Source organism: Monodon monoceros, unplaced genomic scaffold, assembly GCF_005190385.1.
Source record: "Monodon monoceros isolate NGI ecotype Baffin Bay Population unplaced genomic scaffold, NGI_Narwhal_1 Super_Scaffold_10, whole genome shotgun sequence".
In the NCBI taxonomy this organism is placed as follows: Eukaryota; Metazoa; Chordata; class Mammalia; order Artiodactyla; family Monodontidae; genus Monodon; species Monodon monoceros.
This window is the reverse complement of record NW_021703766.1, coordinates 26,865,052-26,890,061: the sequence shown is the minus strand read 5'-3', so window position 1 is coordinate 26,890,061 and position 25,010 is coordinate 26,865,052. Positions and strand designations below refer to the sequence as shown.

The following is a 25,010-nucleotide window of genomic DNA, read 5'->3' as shown; positions in this document are numbered from 1 at the left end:
CGAGGTAGAAAAAACCTAAGTGTCCATCGACAGATGAACAGATAAACAAAATTGGTATATCCATACAATGCAATATGATTCGGCAACAACATGGATGAACCTTGAAAACACTACACTAAGTGTAATAAGCCAGACACAAAAGTGCAAAGACTGAATGATTCCATTTGTAAGAAATATCTAGAAGAGGCAAATTCATAGAAATAGGAAGTAGATTAGAGGTTACCAGGGGCTGGGGTAATGGAGAAATAAGGAGTTATTGCTTTGTGCTTAGAGTCTGGGGTGATGAAAAAGCTTTGGAAACAGATAGCAGTGATGGTCGCACAACAATGTGGGGGTAATTAATGCCACTGAATTCACACCTAAAAATGGTTTAAATGGAAGCTTTCTTCCCTCCCAGTTATACTGAGATATAGTTGACCTGCAGCACTGTATAAGTTTAAGGTGTACAACATAATGATTTGACTTACATACATCATGAAGCAAGTACCACAGTAAGTTTAGTGAACATCCATCATATCATGTAGATACAAAATTAAAGAAATAGAAAAATGTTTTTTTCTTGCGATGAGAACTCAGGATTTACTCTCTTAATAATTTTCATCTATAACGTACAGCCGTGTTAATTATATTTATCATGTTGTACATCACATCCCTAGAACTTATTTATCTTATAATTGGAAGTTTGTACCTTTTGACCACCTTCATCCAATTCCCCTTCTCCCCACTCCCTGCTTCTGTTAACCACAAATCTGATCTCTTTCTATTGTTTGTTTTTGAAGTATAATTGACCTACAGCACATTAGTTCCTATTATACAGCATAGTGATTCCATATTTCTATATATTTAAAAATGATCACCATGATAAGTCTAGAAACCATCTGTTACCATGCAAAGATATTACATAATTACTGACTATATTCCCCACACCGTACATTTCATACCCATGACTAATTTATTTTGCAACAGGAAGTTCGTACCTTTTAATCTCCCTCACCTATTTTTCTCATTGCCCCCTTCTGGCAACCACTTATTTGTTATCTGAATCTATGACTCTGTTTCTGTTTTGTTATGTTTGTTCATTTGTTTTGTTTTTTAGATTCCACATATAAGTGAAATCGTACCATATTTGTCTTTGTCTGACTTATTTCACTTAGCATAATACCCTCTGGGTCCAGCCATGTTGTTGCAAAGGGCAAGGTTTCATTCTTTTTTATGGCTGAGTAATATTCCATTGTATATATACACCACGTCTTCTTTATCCATTCATCTATTGATGGGCACTGAAGTTGCTTCCATATCTTGGCTATTGTAAATAATGTTGCAGCGAACATAGAGGTGCATATATCTTTTCTAATTAGTGTTTTCGTTTTCTTTGGATAAATACCCAGGAGTGGAATTGCTGGATCCTTCAGTAGTTCTATTTTTAACTTTTTGAAGAACCTTCATAATGTTTTCCATAGTGGCTGCACCAATTTACATTCCTACTAACAGTGCATAAGTGTTCGCTTTTCTCCACATCCCTGTCAACACTTATTACTTGTTTTTTTTGTTTTTTGTTTTTTTTTGCGGTATGTGGGCTTCTCACTGTTGTGGCCTCTCCCGTTGCGGAGCACAGGCTCCGGACGCGCAAGCTCAACGGCCACGGCTCATGGGCCCAGCCGCTCCGCGGCATGTGGGATCTTCCCGGACCAGGGCATGAACCCGTGTCCCCTGCATCGGCAGGCAGACTCTCAACCACTGCACCACCAGGGAAGCTCTACTTGTTGTCTTTTTGATAATAGTCATTCTGACAGGTGTGAGGTGATATCTCATTGTGGTTTTGATTTGCATTTCCCTGACAATTAGTGATGTTGAGCACCTTTTCATGTGACAATGACAAAAAGGTAACAGAGGTGCATCAGCAGAAGTGTAATGCAAAAAGTAGAACATAATTGTCTGATGTGATAGAGGGGACAAAGCTGTATTTCTAAAGTGATGTTTTATCTAATATGTGATTTTTAAAATATATGTATAAAAATTAATACACTAAATATTTTAAGTATTTGACTATTTAACCTACATACCTAAAAGTTATAAATACAAGCTGGTCCATGAATGTGTTGTTGGTTTTTAAAAAATTATTATTATTTTTAGTTGTGGTAAAATACACATAACATAAAATTTACTGTCTTAACCATTTTCAAGTTTACAGTTAGTTCAGTGGTGGTATCAAATACATTCACACTATTGTGCAAACATCACCCCCATCCATCTCCATAACTTTTGATCTTGCAAAACTAAAACTCTGTCCCCCCAAAACAATAACTCCTCATTCTCTAGTTTCTCCCAATCACCATTTTACTCTCTGTCTCTATGATTTTGACTATTTCACGTAAAAGTGGATCATACAGTATTTGTCTTTTTGTGACTGGCTTATTTCACATAGTGTAATGTCCTCAAGGTTCATCTACATTACAGCATATGTCAAATTTTCCTTCCTTTTTTCAGGCTGAATAATATTCCGTTGTATGTATAGACCACATTTCGTTCATATATCCATCCATCCATCAGTGGACACTTGGGTTTCTTCAACATTTTGCTTATTGTGAATAATGCTGCTATGATCATGGGTATACAAATACCTCTTTGAGACCCTGCTTTCAATTCTTTTGTGTATATAGCTAGAAGTGAAATTGCTGGATTATATGGTAATTCTATTTTTAATATTTTGAGGAACCACCATACTGTTTTCCACAGTGGTGGCACCATTTTCTATTCCCACCAACAGTGCACAAGTGTTCCAATTTCTCCACATCCTTGTCAAAACTCATTGTTTTCTGGTTATTGACAGTAGTCCTCCTAATAGGTGTGATGCTGTTTTTGGTTTTGATCTCTTTGGGAAATAGAAAATTGTCATATATTTGAGCAATATGCTACTTTCTAACATACATGCGCAAGTATGCATATGTGTGGAATAAATCCCTAGAAGTGAAATTCCTGGCTCAAAGGATGTGTGCACTTTATTTTTTTAAAATAAATTTATTTTTTGTATTTACATTTTTTATTTTTGGCTGCGTTGGGTCTTCATTGCAGTGTGCAGCCCTCTCATTGCGGTGGCTTCTCTTGTTGTGGAGCACGGGTTCTAGGCGCAAAGGCTTCAGTAGCTGTGGCACGCAGGCTCAGTAGTTGTGGTGCACAGGCTTAGTTGCTCCGCGGCATGTGGGATCTTCCCAGACCAGGGCTCGAACCCGTTTTCCCCTGCATTAGCAGGCGGATTCTTAACCACTGTGCCACCAGGTAAGTCCATGTGCATTTTAAAGTCATCAAATTGCCCCCACTGAGGTTGCCCCAATTCACACTGCCACCAACAGTGTGTCAGAGCACCTGTTTCCCCACACCCAAGCCATCGCAGCACATGATCAATACTTCCATTCATTACTGCGTCTCCTAGTGCCTCTGGTTCAACTGTGGAATGAGGTCCCTCCACCCTTCCTTCTGGGCCACAGCAGTCACCCACACACAGAGCCCTGTTTCATGTCCCAGATGAGACCCCCCTCCTCAGTCTCATTTCCTCCATACTACCCTCCACACAGGCAGCCAAAAAGATTTTTCTCAGGTCCTGTCCTGTCTGCCTCTGGGGAATCCCACACCTCCCCATTCCCACCTGGTCCAGCTCATATATACCCTTTTTGTGAATCCTGCTTAGATAAGACTCCAAACAGAATGATTTATTCCCTCCTCCTGTGCTCCTACTGTTTATAACTTTCTATTTAAAGCAGAGCTTGGTGCTCAATATGATCATTCACTCATTCATTTAACAGTTATTTACTGAGCATCTTCTGTGTTGCCAGCACTGTTTTGTGCATTAGGAATAGAGCAGAGAAAACTCTGTCTTCATGGAGCTTACATTCTAATAGGGGAACAGACAATAAAGATCTACATGTAAAGTAAACTACACATGGTATACCTGCAAGTAAGGACTAGGGAGAAAAATCAAGCAGAGAAGGAGGATTAGGAGAGCCGGAATGGTGTGTGTGTGACTTTAAATAATGTGTCCAGGGATGGGAATTTCCTGGCGGTTAGGACTCGGTGTTTTCACTGCCGGAGCCCGGGTTCGATCCCTGGTTGGGGAGCTTAGATCCTGCAAGCTGCACGGTGTGGCAATAAATAAATAAATAAATTAATTAATTAAACGTCCAGGGAAAGTCTTTCGGAGAAAGTAAAATTTGAGCAAGGACCTGAAGAAGATTAGGAAGTGTGGTAGGTTGAATGGTGGCCCCAAAAAGATATGTCTATGTCCTAGTCTCCAGAACCTCTGAATGGAAGCTTAATGGGGAAAAAGGTTTTTGCAGAGCCATTAGAGAATGAATTTATGTTAAGTAACCAAATTTGTGGTAATTTGTTATGGAAGCCCTAGGAAACTAATACAAGAAGCAAATCTTGTGGAAATCTGGGGTGGGGAAGAATGTTCCAGGGAGAGAGACTCTCCAGGACAAAAGCCCTGGGGTGGGGATTTGGTGGTTTATGGACCGCCAAGGAGCTGGAGCTGCTGAAGCAGACTGCACAAGGAAAGCGGTAGGAGTGAGGTTAGAGCCTAGGGAACCAGATCATGTAAGACCATGTAGGGTCTTGCTGGCTTTGACCCTGAGTGAAGTGGAGCCCTGGTCGGGTTTTGAGCAGAGAAGTGGCATGATCAGACTTACAAAGACGTAAATGAATGCATAGCAGCCACCATATCACATCCTAACTGTGTCCATGACTGCTAAACTCTGAGCAATTTGAGGGCAAGGGACTATAGTAAATTTTTTTGCATCCCTAGGGATCATCACTAATAATGAAAGAGTTCCTACAAATCAATGAGAAAAAGACCAAAAAATAGGCAAAAGAAAAATTCAAGTGTTTAACAAACATGAAAAGCAAAAGGATCAATTGCATTCCTAGGAATTTATCCAAGAGCAATGAAAGTATGTGTTCACAAAATATGTGCATATGAATGTTCATAGCAGCTTTATTTATAATAAGGAAAATTTTAAGCAGCCCAGGTATCCATCAACAAGAGAACTATCCATACAGTGTATCCTTATCCATGTATGAAATGTATCCATACAACTGGCTATCCATTTGTATATCCATACAATATACATCCCATCAATATTGTATGGGTATTTGCATGTCCATACAGTGCAACACTATTCAACAATAAAAAGTAACTAACTATTGCAATGACATAGATGAATCTCACAAGACATAATGTTGAATGAAAGAAGCCACAGGGGCTTCCCTGGTGACGCAGTGGTTGAGAGTCCGCCTGCTAATGCAGGGGACACGGGTTCGTGCCCCGGTCCGGGAAGATCCCACATGCCACGGAGCAGCTGGGCCCATGAGCCGTGGCCACTGAGCCTGCGCGTCCAGAGCCTGTGCTCTGCAACAGGAGAGGCCACGACAGTGAGAGGCCCGCGTACCACACACACAAAAAAAGCCAAACACAAACTAGTATGGGCTCTATGATCCCATTTATATGAAGTTCCAGAACAGCCAAAGTTAATCTCTGATGAAAACATAAGAATGGTGATTGCCTCTGAGGAGTCAGAGCAGAGATTGACTAGGTAGGGACAAGAGAGAGTTTTCTGGGGGTCACGTTCTACAATATATCATAATAAAGGTCTGGGTTACACAAGTGTATGCATTTGTCATAACCAATCAAACGATACACTTAAGATTTTTGCATCACCATGTGTAAATTTTACATAGGGGTGAGGAGGGAGAGCGATAGACAAAGATTGAGCTCTAGTTAATGATATACATGCTCGAGTGTTTAAGATGAAGTGTAGTGACGCCTGTAACCTGCTCTGAATTGTATCAAAAAATAAAGACTGATGGATGGATGGATGGATAAATTGATATGTGCTAAAGCAAGTCTAGTAAAATGTAAATTGCAGAACCTACATGATGGGTAAATGGGTGTTCACTGTACAATTCTTTCTACTTTTCTGTATGTTGAAAATTTTCATGATAAAATGTTTTTCTGGGGAAAGAGGCTCAATAATCAGGGATGTGTAAATTATGAGACTATCTTCCACCCCTGGGATCAAATTACAAGACTATCTTCTACACTCTGGATTGCCAAAAATGTTAAAGACTAGGGATACAGTGGGCACAAAAGTGTGGGGTTTCTCACACTGCAGGTGGGTGGAACCACGGTGGCACCCCTGCAAAGCCATTGGCCCTGACACCCCACGTGCTTCCTTCCTGTCCCCTTCCTGCCCTGAGCTTCTTGTCCTTTACATACGTTGTATACAATGTTGTATCCTGTTTTCCCCTCAGCTTGGATTATCAACATTTCTCCACTTCTCTAAAAACTCTTAGTAAACATTTTACTTAAAACAGGTATTGCAGGATTTGAGTGCTTTGTTTTGATTTTTTTTTTTATGATTACAAAGTTCATCGTAGAAAAATTAGAATGTTCAGAAAAGAACAAGGAAGAAATAAAAATCCCCTGACACCCATTGACATTCTGTTGGTCCTCTTTCCTGTCTCCTCTGTGCACATGCACAGGTGCGCAAACATACACATGCACACACACAGATTTTTTCATTTGTGTGCATTTTAACAAAATAGGGATCCTATAGGACATCATGTTTTGTTATTCGCTTTTCTTAATAAAATTCTTCTGGGATGTGGTTTTATAGCCTGCCTGGTTCTCTAATGAGGGACTCATTTTTCTCCATTGTTGGGGTCCAGGTAGGGTCAGCCTGGTGCTTGCTATGCTCTTTCAGAGCCCAGGGCAGAGACAGGCCCACTGACACCGGCTTAGAGATGTGCAGGCTCCTTGGGTCAGAGCGCCTGGTAGAAGTACCTTCTGATCCTGAGGGAGCCCCCCTGGCCTGGCCTCTGGCCCCTGGTCTGGCTGCCCCAGCTGCTCCCATCACCACCTGGTTCCAAGCTCAGCTGGGAGCGAGCCGGTCGCCCCTCCTCCCTCGGGGTTCTGCTGCCAGTCCTGGCATGTGCTGGCCTGTCCTGAGTTGCCCTTGGCTGGGCCGGGTCGGGTGAGGGTGGGCCCAGAGTCCCCCTGAGGACTGTGGGAAAAGTCAGGCATTTGAGGCCAGCGGTCAGGGTGTCTTGCTTCAGCAAGGCCTTTGGCCGAAGAAGCATCCTCGGTCCAGCCCTCAGCCTGGAGGAAACCCCTGTGCCCCAGGCTTCATTGTATTTTCAGGATTTCCTGTTTCCTGGCCACCTAACCTATTTATGGGCCACAATGGCCCCTTCCCTGGGGAGGCCCCTACTGTACTCGGGCCATTCTCCACAGGCCTCTGGGCCTGGCCCAGACCTCCCATGACGGCCCCGCCTGGCCTTTCTCTGGGGTAGGGACAATAAATGGGTGTCACCTCATGTGCTAATTCAGTAGATTGATAGAGCCTGCCAGGCACAGCATGAGGCTTCTGAGGCTCTATCTGGGCTCAGCAAGTCTGACAGTCCATCAGCCGTGAGTGCTGTGTGGGGCTGGGTGACGTGAGCTTACAGCATGGTGACGGCAGCCCTCTGCCCAGGCCCTAACTCCCTTTCTTGTCTCATCTCCTACCTCACTGCCATGCCCCACCCCTCCAGCCACAGGTCCGCTCTCCCCTTTGAACACGACCTGCCTTTTCCTGCCCCAGGGCCTTTGCTTTTGTTGTGCCTCTGGCCTCTCATGTCCTGAGCAATTTAATCAGGCAAGATTTATCAAATGAAGCAGACACTGTTCAGCTCAACAATTCTTACTCAACCTTCAAGGCCCTGATTCTAATGTCACCTCTTCAGGGAGGCTTTCCTGTGCCCCTAAGACTGGCCCCCCATATTCCCCTTCCCCAGCCCCTCTCCATGCTATAGGAGAGGCCACCAGGTCAATTTTCTGGGTATCTGAGATCAAGTTCTCTAGAAGCAGAGCCTGAGATGCAATTTTTATGCAAGTGGTTTACTGAGATCCTCAATCCATGTGAAAGTGAGGGAAGCAGAGAATAGGGCAGAGAAAGAAGCCAAACAGGGTGTGGTTTCAGGAGAAATCTTGCCTCAGCCTGATCCCCGAGGACTCCAGATTGTGAACGGTACCAAAGACATTGTGGACTCCAGAGGCCAAGGGACCTGGCTGCTAACCGCCCATGTTGGTCAGTCACTGCTCATAACCTCCTGAACATCTCCAGGTGATGCGGCTCCCGTCAGCCAAGGGCAGCCTCTGGAGGGGGTGAGCTGAGAGCAGCCAATAGCACAGCAGCTCAGGGATGGGAGCACCAGCCTGGGGATCTGGGCGGACATGATCAGCGCCTGCAGCAGGGAGTACCCCACCAAGTGGGAGCTGCCCACAGCAGGTGTGGCATCTGAGGCACCCAAGAGCCCAGAACTGGGCACCCAAAGACAGACGTGACACGTGACATACTGCTGAACCCAGGGAGGGCAGCAGCTTCAGGGCTGGTACTGACTCTGTGGCCTGAGCCCGGGTATGTGGGGGCCACCCCCTGCCCCAGTGCCTTCCCAGCAGGCCTGGTGTTTGTGCCCCTGGGCCTCATCTCCTCTGGCTGTGTCCCACCTCCCTCCCCTGGGTCGTGTTGGTCGGCCCGGCTGTGTGTCCAGCAGGCTCTAGGAGGGCCGCAGGCCTCTGTGCCAAGGATGTTCTGGACCTCTCCCCAGCCCTGTCCACCTTCCACTCCTCTCTCTGCCTTGGGCACCATCCCTACACAAGTCACGTCTAGATGGGTAAGCAGCTCCCTAAATCCCTCCTCCTTTTGGAAGCACCCCCAGACCTGGACTCAGGAAAAAGGTGATACTGGGGAAGGGGCATGGTTCTGGCTGCTTTCTGTCCCCTGGTGGTGGTAGTGGCAGTGGTGAGGGTGGTCTCCAGGCTGACCAACCAAGGAGCTGGTCTCAGGGGCCTCAGTCATCCAGCCAAAGGCCATGGTGTTTAGGCCATGATGAGGGGGTCAGGGTACAGAGCTGGGGTCTGGAGAAGAGCTGGCTCCCTTTGAGCAGCCTGCGGGAGGAGGAGTTCACCTGCTGGAAAGGGGCGGGGCCAGGAAGGGTGTCCAGAAGCTTCACTCAGCACCCCTACCCTGGCGGGCCCTGTGTTTGCGGAGGGTGGTGAAATGTGGTGGGGTTTGGGCCAGGCAGAAGAGAGTGAGGAAGGGGAGTGTGCCTGTGTTGATAACCCCTCCAGGAACAGGTTCATGCTTACAGGAAGGAAGAGAGAAAAACAGCCCACAGCTGGGACCACCAGGCAGGAAGCTGGAATCCCAGCTCTGCTCCCTGTGCTTTGCAAGCTGAAGCTCTGGGCCCCTGGGCCTCAGGCTCTTCAAATTAATGACAAGGAGTTGGACCAGGTGGCCTGCGGGGACTCTTTGGGCTGGAACAACCTGCCGAAAGTCCCTAAGTCAGGAAGGGCCCCCGGTCCCTGGGAAGAGGCAGCTCTTCAAGGGGCGGGACAAGGAGCCTCAAAGCCCAGGATGGAGGAAGAGGCACCCAGGGACCTTGTCAATAACTGCATCAGTCAGACCCGGGCTCCAGTCTCAGGGCAGCCACTTGCCCCCTGTGGGCCATTTACATCTCTAAGCCTCAGGCTCCTCACTGGGAAAGGGGGACAGTAATAACAGCACCTGCCTCAAGGGTTGGTGTGAGGGCAACGGGTACCCAGGGCCCTCAGAGACATGTTCCCGCTCCCCCACTGTGGCTCTGTGATCCTTACATCAGCCCTATTAGGGAAGCAGGACAAGGCTAGTGCCTATATTTCAGATGACAAAACTGAGGCTCCAGGTGCTCAGTTCAAGCTGCCTCCTTCCCTTTGATGCACCCTGCCTCTCCCACCTCCATGGCTGCAGGCGATGTTGGCCAGGCCATGTGTGTGTGCACACGTGCACATTCACACGCACACACACTCACATGCACCCCCGCCCCCTCTGCAAGGCCACCCTGGGCTCAGCACTGCTGAGGTGGGAGATGGGAGCAGAGCATGGTGTTTCCCGCTGCTGGGCTCCTCCTGCCAAGAGGGGAGGAAGGAAGGAATGGCGCTGGTGGCAGGAGGGGGATAGGATGGGGGTGGAGGGGTGAAGTGGCTGCCTGTTCCACGGAAGGATCCATTTTTCCCTCGAAACACTCCTGCCTTCCACCCCCTCCCCCAGCTGCCTTTTCCTGGAACAAAGGCTGGGGGTGGAAAGGAGACGGTCCCAAGACCCACCTGGACAGATGCACTGTGACTTCACCAGCCCAGCTTGGCCCCAGAGCCTGGCCCCAACCCCATCCGGCAGCCCAGATCCCTGACCACCTCTCTGCCTCATAGAGGGAAACCGAGGCAGAAGGTCAGAAAACCACCTTCCTCCACATTGGGTCCTGTCAAGCCAGAATAAAACGGTGCAGCCCACACCCTTTGAGGGGTCATGACGGTCAGTCCCCTGCCTCAGAAAGGCCAGGGCTCCAACGAGGGGGACACTTCCCTTGGGGGCCTGTTTTGCTCTTCATCAAAAAGTTCCTGCTTATGTCCAGCCGATCATCCCCAGTGGAGGACAGACTAGCACCTGCCATGCCCCTGCCTCCCTCCCTGGCCAGCAACGCCTGGGGTGAGGGTGCAGGGCGTGGGCCGAGCAGTGAGAAGGCGAGGCCGGTGAGCACTGGGGAGAAGTTCTCTGGCTTTTCACCTGCTCTGCTCTCTGCTCTGCGTGGCTCTGGCCTAGCTCTCTCTCATCCTTTCTTTCCTCCCTATTCTCCCCCTCCCCCCCCCCCCGCTTTCCCCCCTCCTGTGTGTCCTCCCTCTCCCTTCCTCTGAATCACTTCTTGTCCTCTCTTTTCTCTCTTGTGTGTGCGTGTCTCTCTCTGTCCTGGGCGCTCTCTCACTTTCACTTTCCTTGGCTTTCTCCTTTGCCGCTTCTGCTCCCCTCTCTCCTCCTCTCTCCCTCCTTTGCTTCCCCCTCCCTGTCCCTCTCTCCCCTTGACTTTCCAGCACTCCCCTGCCACAGATGCAGCTGTCCTGCAGGCATCTCCCCAAGCTGTTCCACCAGCTCCTCAGCCTGCCCCTCCTCCCCCAGTGCTCCCCCAGGCTCTCACCATAACTGTGCAGCCCCTGCATGCTCCCCACTTCCTGCCTGTCTCCCTCCAAAGGCAGACCTCTGTCCAGCACAGAATGTCGGAGCTGGAGCTGCAGTGTGAGGGACCTGACATGGGTTAGGGCTGAGAAATCGAGGTAAAGACTAGCCAGGAGCTAACAGACCCAAGACGAGGCCAGTTGAGGCAGCACCCCAGAACAGCAGAGCTCGGGGGCTCTGAAATTACCAGCACAGCCCCTGCACTTTACAGCTTGTAAGTCGGGGCTCCCACTGTGGGGTCCTAAGCGGGCAGCCCCAGACTCAGCAGGGCAGGGCTCCCTATGCCAGGCACTCCTGGCTGGTCAGTGCCACCCCAGCAGGCAGCCCTGCAGCCCAGCAGCCTGTAAATCACCACCATTGTCTGGCCTGGCCCCAGTCTCGCCTGTACTTTAAAAGGAAGACCAGAATCTCCCTGCACGCGGCCCCCCTGCCTGCCGGCCAAGAGAGGGCTGACGCAGCAGAAGAGAAAGGGGGTCTTTATGCCCACGGGCAGGAGGGCACCGCATCCCTTCCCAGTCCCCCTACAATGCCCTCTGGTGAAAGGAGCCTTTGTGATGCTCCCTGAGACTGGCCAGAGCAGACACAGTGCCCTCCCCAAACAGGAGACAGTAACAGGCAGCTGGGGGGCTCTCTGTCCTGCGGGGAGGAGGGTCACAGGCCATACTGGGGGAGGCCTCTGGGCCTAAGGACCTGAGGAAGAAGCCATGTGATGGCAGGAAAGGAGAGAGGAGACACTCAAATTGCAGCATGCGGAAGCGAGGTTAGAGTTGTCGTGTCCTGTGTCCACATAGGCCCTGACCTTTCGCAGCTGCGGAGGAGTGAATTCCTGTGGAATTGGTCACAGAGGAGGGGCAGCTCCCCTGCCACCCAGTCTCACTGACCACATTCTCATTCTCACCTACTCTACCTCTCACGCACTCTGCTTTCATTGCTTCTTGAGTCACTTTGCACAGCCCAGGCAGGTACTTTGCAATGCTGTTCCTTCCACCTAGAACACTTTTCTCTCCGTCTGCACTGCTCATCACCTCAGAGGCGCCCACTTTGACCTCTCCTCTGCCCCTCTGGACTAGCTCTACTTCCCCTTTTCCCACCTCCTCACCTTCCAGCCTACCATGTCATTTGTTATGTCTGTTTTTTTTTTTTTGTCAGTCTCCCCAGCTGGAATGTGAGTTTGGTGAGGAAACTTACATTCATTTTTCATTTATCTCTTGTCCCAGCGCCTGACACACCGTAGGTGCTCAATGAATATTTCTTCGAATGAAGGTATAGATCATTTCACTTCCCCTTTCTCCTACCCTGAGAGGGAGGCACAATGGTTCTCCATCTGGAACTGAGGGATACTTCTCAAGTTACGTAGTGAGAAAGAAGTGGAACTGAGGGACTTCCCTGGTGGTGCAGTGGGTCACTCCACGCTCCCAATGCAGGGGGCCCAGGTTCGATCCCTGGTCGGGGAACTCGATCCCGCATGCCGCAACTAAGAGCCCACATACGGCAACTCAGAAGTGCACACGCTGCGGCTGAGTCCACATGCTGCAACTAAGGCACGGTGCAGCCAATACAAATAAATAAATAATAAATATATTTTTTAAAAGTGGAACTGGGATTCAGATTCAAGGCTATTTGACCCCAAAAGCCATGCCGTTAACCCATAGTTCCCTATCTCCCTGTGACAGCCACCCTCATGTGCTGGGACCCTGCCTGGAGGGACCCCAAGGAAAGAAGGGCAGAGAGAAGGGCTCAGCCCTCAGAGAATGTTCGGATGGCCCAATCCCTCCCTTACAGGTCCAATGGGGGCCCAATGCCAGGTCCTCAAGCAGAGCTCTGTCCCTGTGAGAAGAGGGGAGCAGCTCCACCACTCCCCTGCACCTCACCCCTGCAAGTCTGACCCTGCCCAGCTGTGCATCATTAGGCAGGGTTCCTACTGCTTCTGGAAATTTAGTGCCCCCCCCCCACCTCTCCCACCCTGTGTAAAGTGGGGCAGTAACACCTGCTCAGCAGGTGCGTCTGTGAGGAGCACAGGTGAGAATGTACAGAAAGGGCTCCTGGGACCCGACTGTAAAGCCACAGACCCCTCTGCAAAGGCCTGAAGCTGGCAGGAAGCTAGGGGTGGGAAGGACTCCAGAGAAAAGGCTTGGTTCCCTCAGCCCCCGGCTGGAGGAAAAGGCTGAGCTTGGGGCTGCCAAAGCCATGAGTCAGCCGTCCCTGAAAAGCCAGGCAGCCCAGGGCCCAGCAGGGAGTGGAGGGCCAGGGGCCCTGGGGCCTGCTCTGTGGATGGGGACAGTCTCCCCAGGGAAGGGCAAAGCCATTCAGGCCAGGAGCCATTGGAATCCATCTCTTTCAATCCTGATCCAAGGACCTGAGTGATGCTAACAGTGGTCACTGAAAAAGGGACTTCCTTATAAAGGCCAAACATGGGGCTGCCTGACCCCTCCAGACTGCCTTCATGCCCCCCTTCATCTTACCACTCCATCCCCATGAACCCACAGTGTCCCCCAAGGCCCCTCCGAGCCAGAGACAGGGCCTTAGGGGACAGCAAGCTGGGTCCTTCACTGTGCAGATGGGGAAATCGTCCCAGGGAGCAGCAGTGAAGGCCTGGGGCAGAAAGAGACAGGGCCCAGCTCTTTCCGCCCCAGGCCTCGCACTTGGCTCTGCTTTGAGGACAAGCCGCTCAAGTGCAGCTGTCCGTCACAGTGCCCGGTCGGATGCTCTGGCACAGGCAGGCTCGGAGCCCGGAGTGGAGACCCCATCCAGTGCGCCCTCTTGCCCCATCTCTCAGACCACCCCAGCCACATGGAACTTCTTGCAGTTCCTCAAACTGGCCAGGCTCTATCCAGTCTCCGCCCATGCTGTCCCTTCTGCCTGGAAGGTCATCTCCCCTTTCTCTTTCTTGGCCAACCTGTGCCCATCCCTCAGCTCTCCTACAAACAGTAGACACAGCTTCCTCCAAGAAGTGCTCCCTCTCCTTCTGCTTCCGTGAAGCCGGGGCTATGAGGCCCTCTCTGGGTTTCTACCCATCGTAGAAGCCACTCTGTAGGGCTGTGGTTCAGCCCCAGATCCCAGCACTATGGCCAGTACACAGCAGGAGCTCAGTGTTTGCTCAGTGAAGGGGACTGTGAATGAGGGGAATAAGCTCCTCATGATGGAGGGTCTCTAGGATGGGGGGCGGTCCCCAAGGAGCACTGCCTTCTTCTCTTTCGAACTTCCCTGCTCTGGCCACTTAAGGTGGCTGGGGAGATGGAGGAATCCCTGGGAGAGGGAGGAGGCACCACTCTCTCCCCAAGGGTCGCCTCCCTCTTGGAAGGGCCAACTCCACCCTGCTCTGTTGGGCCCACTTCTCACTTCCGTTTCCCAGGCCCCTGCTACTAACTGTCCCCTCCTCTATTTCCTGTTCAGATTCGAGACAGAGGGACCTGATGGCCATGTCCTGGGTCACTGACCAGCCGAAGAATTCATCAGCCAGGGGCCCAGGCTCCATATCCCAGGCAGCCAATAATTCACTAAAAAATCTGTTCATTCATTTATTCAAAAAATTTGCTCTGAGCACTAAATCTGTGCTGGGCACTATCCTAGGTGCTGAGGACACGGCAGGAAAGAAGACAGAAGTAGGCCCTGGCCTCTCGGGCACAGTCGAATGGGCTCCTCTCTCCTCCCCACATTCCTGGAAGCCTCCGCCTTCTCCCTGATGAAGATGTCTTCGTTTCTCCTCTCCATGGAACCTCTCTAAGCAGGCAGACACACCTGGGCCAGAAGGAGGCCAACCACAATGACACCCATGAGGCTGATGAACCGAGACAAAGACCGTCACCCTGACAACTCCCGCCCAGGAGTGCTGGGTCTTGCCCTAAGCACGGTCCCCTCATTCTCTCAGCAAACCCCAGCCACAGCACTATGAGGTGCACATCGCTACTGTAATTCCTGTTGCTGTAAAATGGGAAGGTCCAGTGAGGTGAACTGTAGCTGAGTTTACAGGGCCGGTAAGCAATTGAGCCAGGATTCAAGCCCACGCTGGCACACGCTACAGGGAAGGGCTTAATCACTGGCCACTTGGCTTTTCCAGTCCCAGAGTGGGCACATCCATTCATCTCACTGCCCTACAGTGACCCCGCAGGCGGGAAGGGCAGATGCCCCAGAGCATCTGGTCTCCATCAGACTTGCTTTCTGCTGGGAGGGCAGTGCTGGAGAGGGCCTGCCTGGAAGAGAGGGGACGGTGACCAGCCAGCCCAGTCCCTTACAGGAAGCTCATTCAGTGGGAGACCCCTCCCACCACAGCCCCAGTCTCGGTCACAGGGACTCCTGTGGCACAGGGGCCTATTTTGGGGAGGCTGTGTCCAACTTCCCCATCCTCTCCAGCCAAATCCAGAGTACACTCAAGACATGGGCTCCGTTTTTGCATCCCCCATCTGAGGCCTGCTTCCTCCCTGGTCCATCACTCTCCTCTACAGCCCCCATCTTGGTGGGGACCATGTCCTCCTGCCCAACACCCCCGATAATTAACCGTGGCTCTGGTCCCATTGCCAGGCCCCGACAGGGCCATCTACCTCTCCTTGTCAGAAGCCAGTGACCAACTCAAAATAACTATTTCCCTTCCCTCCAGCACAACTGTCTTTCCTGGGGAGGACAACAGCTGCAAGGGATTAGGTGTGGGGAATGGAACCCCACCCACCGAGCTGGAGGCCGGGGCCAGGGGCGTGGTGTGAGGGGCCTGCCCCACCCCGACATCCAGCACCCAGGGTCGCCTCGCCCCCGGAGTGAAGTCCTCTTCGCCAGGAGCAGGAAGTCAAAGAAGGGAGCTGAAGGACGGCTGCCTCCCTCAGCCCAGCCCACCTGTGGCCAGGACTGGGCCCCCAGCCTGAGGTTGCTGCTTGAAAGTCAGGCATAAAGGAACTGCATGCTCTCATTGCAGCAGGAAGCTGGAGTTCCCACTTCCGGGCCTTTGCTCCCACTGTTCCCTCCGCCTGGACCACCTTTCCTCCTTTGGCCTCCTGGCCACACAAAGTCCTCCTCCACAGAGCCTTCCTCGATCCCCCTCGCGCCTCCAACAAAACGCAGAGACTGGAAGTTACACCTTTTACCTGCTCACACAACCACCTCTAATGGTACTTCTGCCAGGAACAGACCCCCTGGTGAGGACAACTCGGTGAGAGGGCAGAGCCACCCTCAGCTGGAGGAGATGGGGGGCTCCCTTGGACCCCGGAGTTGAACTGAGCTGCATAGGCCTCACTCTGAGCAGTGACACCTCATCCAAGGCCAGCTCAGCCAAAGGACAAGGGGAGGTGTGACTGGGCTGGGGAGGGCCCCGAGAGAGCTCTTTGTCCCCAAGGCAGGGCTGTGTCACATGAGCGCCAGCCTCGGTGCACATCTCCCCACTACCTTTGGGGCTGCTGCTTCTCTCTCTGGATGGCCCCTCTATACCTGTGCCACTCTGCCCTGGGGCCACTCGAAGTTCACCTCACTCCCCCACTCCTCCTCCCTCTGCAGACACCCCATTGTCCCTGCGTCCCTTTCCTGAGGCAGCCTGATGGATCGTTGCTTTCTCCCTGCAGGTGTTGGTTACAAGGGCTCTCAAAGCCACACTTTCAGGCTAGCCCCTCCCTAAGCAAACTCGAAAAAGGGAGAGGGAGAGGGAGAGGGAGAGGGAGAGGGAGAGGGGGAGAGAGGGAGAGAGAGAGAGAGAGAGAGAGAGAGAGAGAGAGAGAGAGAGACAGAGACAGAGACAGAGAGACAGAGAGACAGAGAGAGAGAGAGACAGAGAGAGAGAGAGACAGAGCGCGAGCTGGCGTGTCAATACACCTTCGTCTGGCCGGTGGCACTTCGCCCTCCCACCCTCAGCCTTTCATGTCTGAATGAGGTTACACAGTGGCTGCGGTCAGTGACCAAGGTCAGGAGTGAAAGATGATGCTCAGCATTCATACAAGTTTTGAACTTGCGTCCCACTCCCGAGGCTCATCACCTAAAATGCACCCTAAGTGTTTGTAACTAATCCTACAATCCCTTGCAGGTCAAAGGGTGGTCCATGGCTCGGAAGCATTAGCACAACCTGTGACCTTATTAGAAATGCTGAACTTAGGGCCTCCTACCAGATCTGCTGAATCAGAACTTGCGTTTTAACAAAATCCCTAGATGATTCCTATGCACATTAATGTCTGAAAAGCCTGCTCAGATCCATTTTTAAGGAAGTGATTATATTACATTAAACGTTTTTTGGTAGTGGTGATAAAATCTTATTTTGTTTAATGCAAGCATTTGAAACAGCATTGTCCAATCAAAACTTCCTGTATCTGCACTGACCAACACGGTGGCCATTAGACACATGTAGCTACAGAGCACTTGAAATGTGGCTAGTATGACAGAAGAACGGAATTCTAAATTTACTTAAAATTAATTAAAATTTAATTTAAATAGACACAGGTGGCTACTGGTTACCACATTAGCATGAATTTTCAATCCACTTCACTTTCTATAGGTCTGCCAACCTAGGAAACTGTAGCCTGGCTCCCTTCTCCGTCTCCACGAGGATTCGCACAGCCCTGAACTTCTTCCTTGTTACAGTGTGATATCGCGATATAGGAAGAAATACCTATCTTGGTTTTTATCCCCGGCTCCTGGCCAGAGCTCCTAAAACCTTTGTAATTTCCTAAGCAATAAGGGTGCCAGGAACATCTTTTGTTCTGATATTTGGTCTTTGACCTCAGTTCCTGACACAGAGGTCTAAATTCCTTGGAATTTTCTGGGTGATAGGAACGTCTTTTGTTCTAATGAAGTGACTCTTGGTGGGTTCCTGGATGGGAGCTGTTACCTGAAAGACCAAGCCATAATCAGAAGCTCGGAACTTTCAGCCCCCCTCTCCATCCTCTGGGGAGGAGAGAGGGGGTAGAGACTGAGTTAATCATGAATCACGCCTACTTGATGAAGCCTCCATAAAAATCCCTAAAATACAGGGTTTGGGGAGCTTTTAGACTGGTGAACACATCCAGTGTACTGGGAAGTTGGTGCACCCCAATTCCACAGGGGTGAGCCATCACAGCAAATTATCAAACCTGAGGAGTGGGTCAGGAGAATTACCAATTTGTAGCTCAGTCAGACAGAAGTGTGGCTAACCTGGGGACCCACTACTTGCAATTGGCCTGAGTTGCAGGGTAGGAAGTCTTGTGGAACTGAGCCCTTAACCTGTGGAATCTGATGCTAACGCCAGGTAGATAGTATCAGAATTGAATGGTAGGACACCCAACTGGTGTTGGAAAATTGGTTGGTGTCAGAAGTATTGTGTGAGTAGAGAAAGAAACAAATTTTTTCTTTTATATGGTTTCACAAATAAGGCAGGAAACTGGTGCCTCTGAGGCCCATGGAGCCACCAATGGGAGGGGAGGGTGGCAGCCACCACGGGTCCCCACACCAGGTGAGCTCAGCCTCCTGGGGAATGGGTGATGCCCTGAAACACCCTTCAGGCCTCAACAGCTTCCTCGGGCAAGGGGAGTAGAATGGGACAAAGCTAATGTCCAAATCCCACAGGGAAGGCCAGCGGCCCCTCTGAGGCTCAGCTGCCTAAGGAAGCTCCAGCTTCTCCATTTCTCTTACTTGAGGTTGCTGGGATTTCCTGGGCATGAGGACTGGTGTAGAGCTTTGGGTGTAGAGCATCTCCCGTCCCCCACTCATCTGCCAGCACACGGACCAAAGTGAGCACAACCCTTGGGAATGAATATTTACTCCCTACAAGTAGTGCAGGGATATCAGAAATACCATTCCATAAGAAATAAATAAGATCCACACATGGTCAAAAAAGAAAAAAAGAAATATCTTTCCACTGGAGAAATGAGTCAATTCCAAAATACGTGACTGAACATTTTACAGGTATCTCTGTCCCCATTAAAATGGGGCATAAGAACTTGGCAAGCGCAGCCATCTAAGACCTTCAGAACAGTATAGTCTGGAACTCAGGACCAGCAGCTCATCCCTCCTCCTGCCCACACACTTAGCAGAGAATCCCCATGTGATCCTACTGTCCACATATCCCCACATTCCCCACAGAAGTGCACCAAGAGAGCGCGAGCAGACACTTCACTGAGCTTTGGCAACGGGTGGCATGAATCTTTTTTGCATGCTCACTTGTCAGTTTTGTACTTGTGTCCTGAGACGTGCTTTCATAGCACACCACGGGGTAGCCAGCTTGGAGGGGAGAGAACTCAGCTTCCCACTACCTCTGATACAGGCTCCCGAGAGAGACCAGGACCGACGTTTTGGCTTAGGTCAGTTTTCAACACCAAGGAGAGAGGCCCCAGGCTTGCAAGGACGCTTTAGGCTTCAAGTGAACATGAGGACAGCCCTGGAGGAGGGGAGGCGGCTTTGAGGGTGACTTGGAACCCAAAGGCTTGTGTGTGTGTGTGTGTGTGTGTGTGTGTGTGTGTGTGTGTGTACTGATTCTACTGTATTTCCTGATTTTACTGTATTTCCTCCCAAATACCAGGAGGATTCACAACTTAAGACTTTATGGAAAAAAGGGTTGGGGGAAACCCATGTGATGAGAAAACTTATGAAAGCCCTTATTAATATTTATTACCCTCATGCAATAAAACAGCAGAGGCTCTCAGTGACATTTTACACCCTTTACTAAGGGGTTCTGTCCAATGTGTTTCCATATCCCACCCTTACACACTGTTTTGCTTTGCTTCAGACACCATGGATACCAAGCACAATTTTTCCAAGGCTCATGCTCCGTCCAGATGCTCAGTGCCTTACGGATTTACAATTTGGAGGGCCTCTATTGCAGCCCAGGGGTGCTCATGATTTGTATTACAGGACTCCATATTTTCACATTATGGAAAAGGTACCGAGATGTAAGTTACACACTAGAATTTTGTATAAAGGGAACTTAAGGATTTCAGAGGTAGTGGAGTTGCTATCTGCAAACGTGCCAGGGTGGGCTGCTTTACACTTTCCTTCCTTCCCGGCATCTGGCTTCTCAGCACTCAAGAGGTATCACATCAACTCTTGCTCGCTCCAACTTGGAGCAGCTTCAAGTGACAGAAACACCAAAAATCACCAGGGGACGACGTTAACATGCAGATTTCTGGGCCAGATTTAGATCTCCTGAAAGAGAATCTGCATTTTAATGAGCTGGGCCCCAGGAGCCTGCATTTTAATAGATCAGGGCTAAGTAATCTAAATTTGACTCTTTTTTTAAATTGAGAAACATAATCGGAAGAATATATTCAACTGTGTGTGCAATTCAAATAGTAATGAAGCAAGCGTCCATGTGTAAACACTGCCCAGGTTAAGAAATAAAGCACTGATGGTCTTTGGACGCCCCCTAAGTGCCTCTCCCAACATTTGTATCCCCATCCCCAACCCCACACCTCTAGGCAAAAGCGCACTCCTGAGTTTTCAGATACTCCCCCCTCCGCCTGTCACTAGAGTAGTCCCCAAAGGAATACGTTCCAAGACCCCCGGTGGATGCCTGAAACTGCACATAGTACCAAACCCTATATATGCTACTTTTTTCCAATATATACATGCCTATGATAAAGTATAATTTATAAATTAGGCACAGTAAGAAATTAACAGTAACTAATAATAAAATAGAACAATTATAATGATACACTGTAATAAAAGTTATGTGAATGTGGTCTCTCTCAAAATATCTTATTGTACTATACTCACCCTTCTTTTTGCAATGTGAGATGATAAAATGCCTACATGATGAGATGAAGTGAGGTGGGTGACATAGCATTACGTCATTATTATACTACTGAACTTCTGACAATGTCAGGTGGAGATCATCTGCATCAGGTGATCTTGCATCATCGAGCCATGACAATGTCAATGGTGGGGTGTTAAGAGCAAACCATGTTGATGGTTTGGGAATCCCAGGTAGGGCAGCACGAGATTTCATCATGCTACTCAGAATGCAGCACAAGTTTAAATTTATGAATTATTTCTGGAATTTTCCATTAAAAATTCTTGGACTGCAGCTGACTACAGGGAACTGAAACCAGGAAAAGCAAAACTGCAGATAAAGAGGGACTACTGTATAGACTGTCGTTTATAAATGCATCCTAAACAGTATATTGTTTTGTCTATTTAAAAATTGTACAGAGGGTTTCCCTGGTGGCGCAGTGGTTGGGAGTCCGCCTGCCGATGCAGGGGACACGGGTTCGTGCCCCGGTCCGGGAGGATCCCACATGCCGCGGAGCGGCTGGGCCTGTGAGCCATGGCTGCTGAGCCTGCGCGTCCAGAGCCTGTGCTCCGCAACGGGAGAGGCCACAACGGTGAGAGGCTCGCATATGGCAAAAAAAAAAAAAAAAATTTGTACAGAAGTGGGCTTCCCTGGTGGCGCAGTGGTTGAGAGTCCGCCTGCCGATGCAGGGGACACGGGTTCGTTCCCCGGTCCGGGAAGATCCCACATGCCACAGAGCGGCTGGACCCGTGAGCCATGGCCACTGAGCCCGTGCGTGCGGAGCCTGTGCTCCGCAACGGGAGAGGCCACAACAGTGAGAGGCCCGCGTACTGCAAAAAAAAAAAAAAAAAAACTGTACAGAAGTGGAATCATCTTTACTATATTGTGCCTTGCTGTTTTCACTGCATTATGGTTGTGTGGTTCCTCTTTTCTTGCACCTAGCTGTAATTTGCCCCTTTTTCATCACCGTATAGTATTCCACTGGGTGAAGATAATACAAATGATCTAATGTATCATTCACAGACAGACATTTCTTCAGCCCAGCTCTGAGGTAAGTTTCTTGTGTTTTATCATGAGGCTAATTTTGTTGAGGAGGAAACAGCGGGTCAAAGAAGTCACGTGATTTAAGAGCCTAGCACAGGAGTTAAACAGCCTGAGTTTGAAACCTGCTTCTACCACCACTGTGTGAGCCTGGGCACATTAATCCCTGTACCTTGGTTTTCTCATCAGTAAAATGACAATAATAGTTCTTGTTTCAGTGTTGTGATAATTCCGTAAAACAAATACATGTAAAGTAGTTAAAACCTGGCCTGGGGAAACTAAAAATAGAATTACCATATGACCGAGCAATCCCACTACTGGGCATACATCCAGAGAAAAACATAATTCAAAAAGACACATGCACCCCCACGTTGATTGCAGCACTATTTGTAACAGCCAGGTCATGGAAGCAACCTAAATGCCCATCGACAGACGAACGGATAAAGATGTGGTATATATATACAATGGAATATTACTCAGCCATAAAAAAGAATGAAATTGGGTTATTTGTAGAGACGTGGATGGACCGAGAGACTGTCATACAGAGTGAAGCAAGTCAGAAAGGGAAAAACAAATATCATATATTAACGCATATATGCGGAGCCTAGAAAAATGGTACAGATGAACCGGTTTGCAAGGCAGAAATAGAGACACAGATGTAGAGAACAAACGTATGGACACCAAGGGGGGAAAGCGGGGGTGGTGGGGGGTGGTGTGATGAATTGGGAGATTGGGATTGACATGTATACACTGATGTGTATAAAATGGATGACTAACAAGAACCTGCTATATAAAAATAAATTAAAAAACAAAACAAACTTGGCCTGGCCCATTCAAATACTTTCAGTTCAGGAATGGGAACAGTTTGAATTTCCCATGAGCCTATGTTACTTTTATGATACATTAGTTAAACATAAATCTTCGCCCCACAGATTTCTATCTTCAGCCTCAGGCCCTGAAGTTCAGCTAATGTGCAACCACGACGGGACAAACCAGGCAAGCCCTCGCTGCAGAGGCAGAGCTGAGTCTAGTCCTCCTGAGCAGCCAAGTCTGGCCTGGCCCAACCTCCAGGCAGACATTATCTGACCCGTCAATGCCTCTACAAAAAGGATACAGCCACCACATAGGAAGCAGGGGGACGTCAGCACAAGGGAGGACAGGGATGGCATATGACTCCCATCAGGTGATCCTCACCCGTGTTCTACTCCTGCCACTCTGACAGGAGCCGGCCCGAGCCTCTCTGGGCTATAGTGTCCTCATCAGTAAAATGGAAGAAGGGAGGGCTCAGACAAGAAGGGCTCCTGACACTTGAGGCTTTTGGCTAAAGCTGCCAAGGATCTAGGGAAATCAGCTTGGGGGTTGTTCTCTGGCATACTTGCCTCCTTAAGAAATGCCCCGGGAGGGGGCTGGACTGGCACGGTCAGTATTATTGGCTTGGTTGCAGGCGAAGCAATCAACGTGCTGGTAGCAAATAAGGGCCACAGTGGATCTGCTCTCCCCCAAGATGGGCCCTACTGAGAATGACTGCATGCCTGTCCCCTCAAGTTCATGCCAATTAACGAACACTCTCATTTGGAAGACAACGCCTCCTGCAACACACCGTGACTTCAGAGGAGCCGGGTAACGCAACTCTGCCTGCTGCAATTTCCTCAGTCTAAGGTCACTCTGGCTCCAGCCCCATGAAGGAGGAGGGCTCCAGCCCCTGCAGCCTGACCTTTCCTTCCTCCTTCCCTTGGCCTCATAATTAGTCGTCATCATCTTCCTGGTGAGCTGGAAAGCTGAGGGCAGGGGCCATGCAGTCGTTGGTGCCACAATTCACACTGGCCTGGGTCCAGCTTAGATAATACATCCCATCACCCTCAACACCCCCTCACTTCCTCTCGGATGGATATGTGAAGCATCTGGGAAGTCAACAGCTGCCGCCTTATACCCCAAAGAGGGTGGTGAGGTAATCCCCATACATAGTCTGACAAGTGCCGCGGGGTGAAAGGGGCTCTGTGTGGAGGAGAGTGCATTACTGTATTTCTCTGGACTTCCAGGAGCACTCCACTGATGTCCTGGCACCGGAGAGAGATGAAAAGTTAACCGGGCTTTCTCGCCTCCACAAAAGCATCTTTCATCCCACAACAGACTCCAGATTGGAGGGAAGATTTCACCACACAGTGGCCAGAGACAAGAAGCTCTGTTGAAGTCCCTGACCACCCAGCCCCACCCATTTCTGAGGACCCCTCTGTAACCCAGAAAGCTTGGGAGACAGACACACGGAGTCTAACAACAGGAATGCTAACGTGTTTCAGGATGGAGAAGCGGGCCAATATTCAGATGTGGCTGGAGTTGGCCCTGAGAGAACAGGCTGTCACCTGGGCTGATGGGTGCTCTGCGATGCTGAACGATGGTGACTCTCCAAGGAGAGGGGCAGCATCCACGGCGAAGGCGGCTCCAGTGCAGCTGTTAGCAGGAAGAGGAAGGCAAAGTCGTCTTGACTGAACCCACCTAAGTGCCAGGTCCTGATGACTGCGAGGGGAAATGAGAACTCAGTAAGTGCCTAAGGCAGCAGTGGAGCACCTTTCCCTCCAGCCCTCCCACCACTGCAGCCCTGCCCTCCTCAGAGATTCGGTCATGCTTACCCAGAGCACACTCTGGAGGATAAGGATGCGGGAGAACAGTGCTCCTTGTCACTTAACTTCTCAGGAGGCAGCAACAGTAATGACGAATTCAGCACTGTGTTTTTACCTCTAGTCAAAGTCAAAACAGCCAGTGCCCACAATTCCAGCCTCATCCTGTGGGATGAAACCAAATCCAGAGGGAGTGTCGGGGAGAGCACAGTATCCAGGATGGCCTTTTGTTCTTTTTTGACTTTGAAATTCTTATCACATAAATATTACCTTTCAAAGAAATCGTCTATAGTACAAAAAAAGTACGTAAATGATACAACCATTCTCTCCAGAAGTAATCACTGTACAGTTCTTATGTGTCCTATGAGATCATCTAGGTGTATCCACATATGCTCTTATCCACCCCCAAATGGTTTTCCCTCCAGAAATATTACATACAGTAGAGTTGTATCATATAAGTGTTTAACTTTTGTAAATTTAACTATTTGTGCCAGGGTCATTTCACTAACCAAGCACATGCCCCAGAATAAGTGTGAGCAGGGAGAGTGGTGCAAGATTTCAGTTCTCTCAAGTGAGTCCAGTGTTTAAAGAAACATTTTTCCTTCA

The 25,010-nt window shown here is 49.6% G+C and overlaps 1 long non-coding RNA gene across 1 annotated transcript in view; it reads right to left on the bottom strand.

Moving 5' to 3' along the window:
• Window positions 1-24,382, bottom strand: part of LOC114883863 — a 43,593-nt gene extending 19,211 nt beyond the window's left edge. The window contains exon 1 of the long non-coding RNA XR_003790716.1: window positions 24,150-24,382. This is a non-coding gene — a long non-coding RNA (uncharacterized LOC114883863). The remainder of the gene's footprint in view (window positions 1-24,149) is intronic.
• Between the last annotated feature and the right edge of the window lie 628 nt (window positions 24,383-25,010).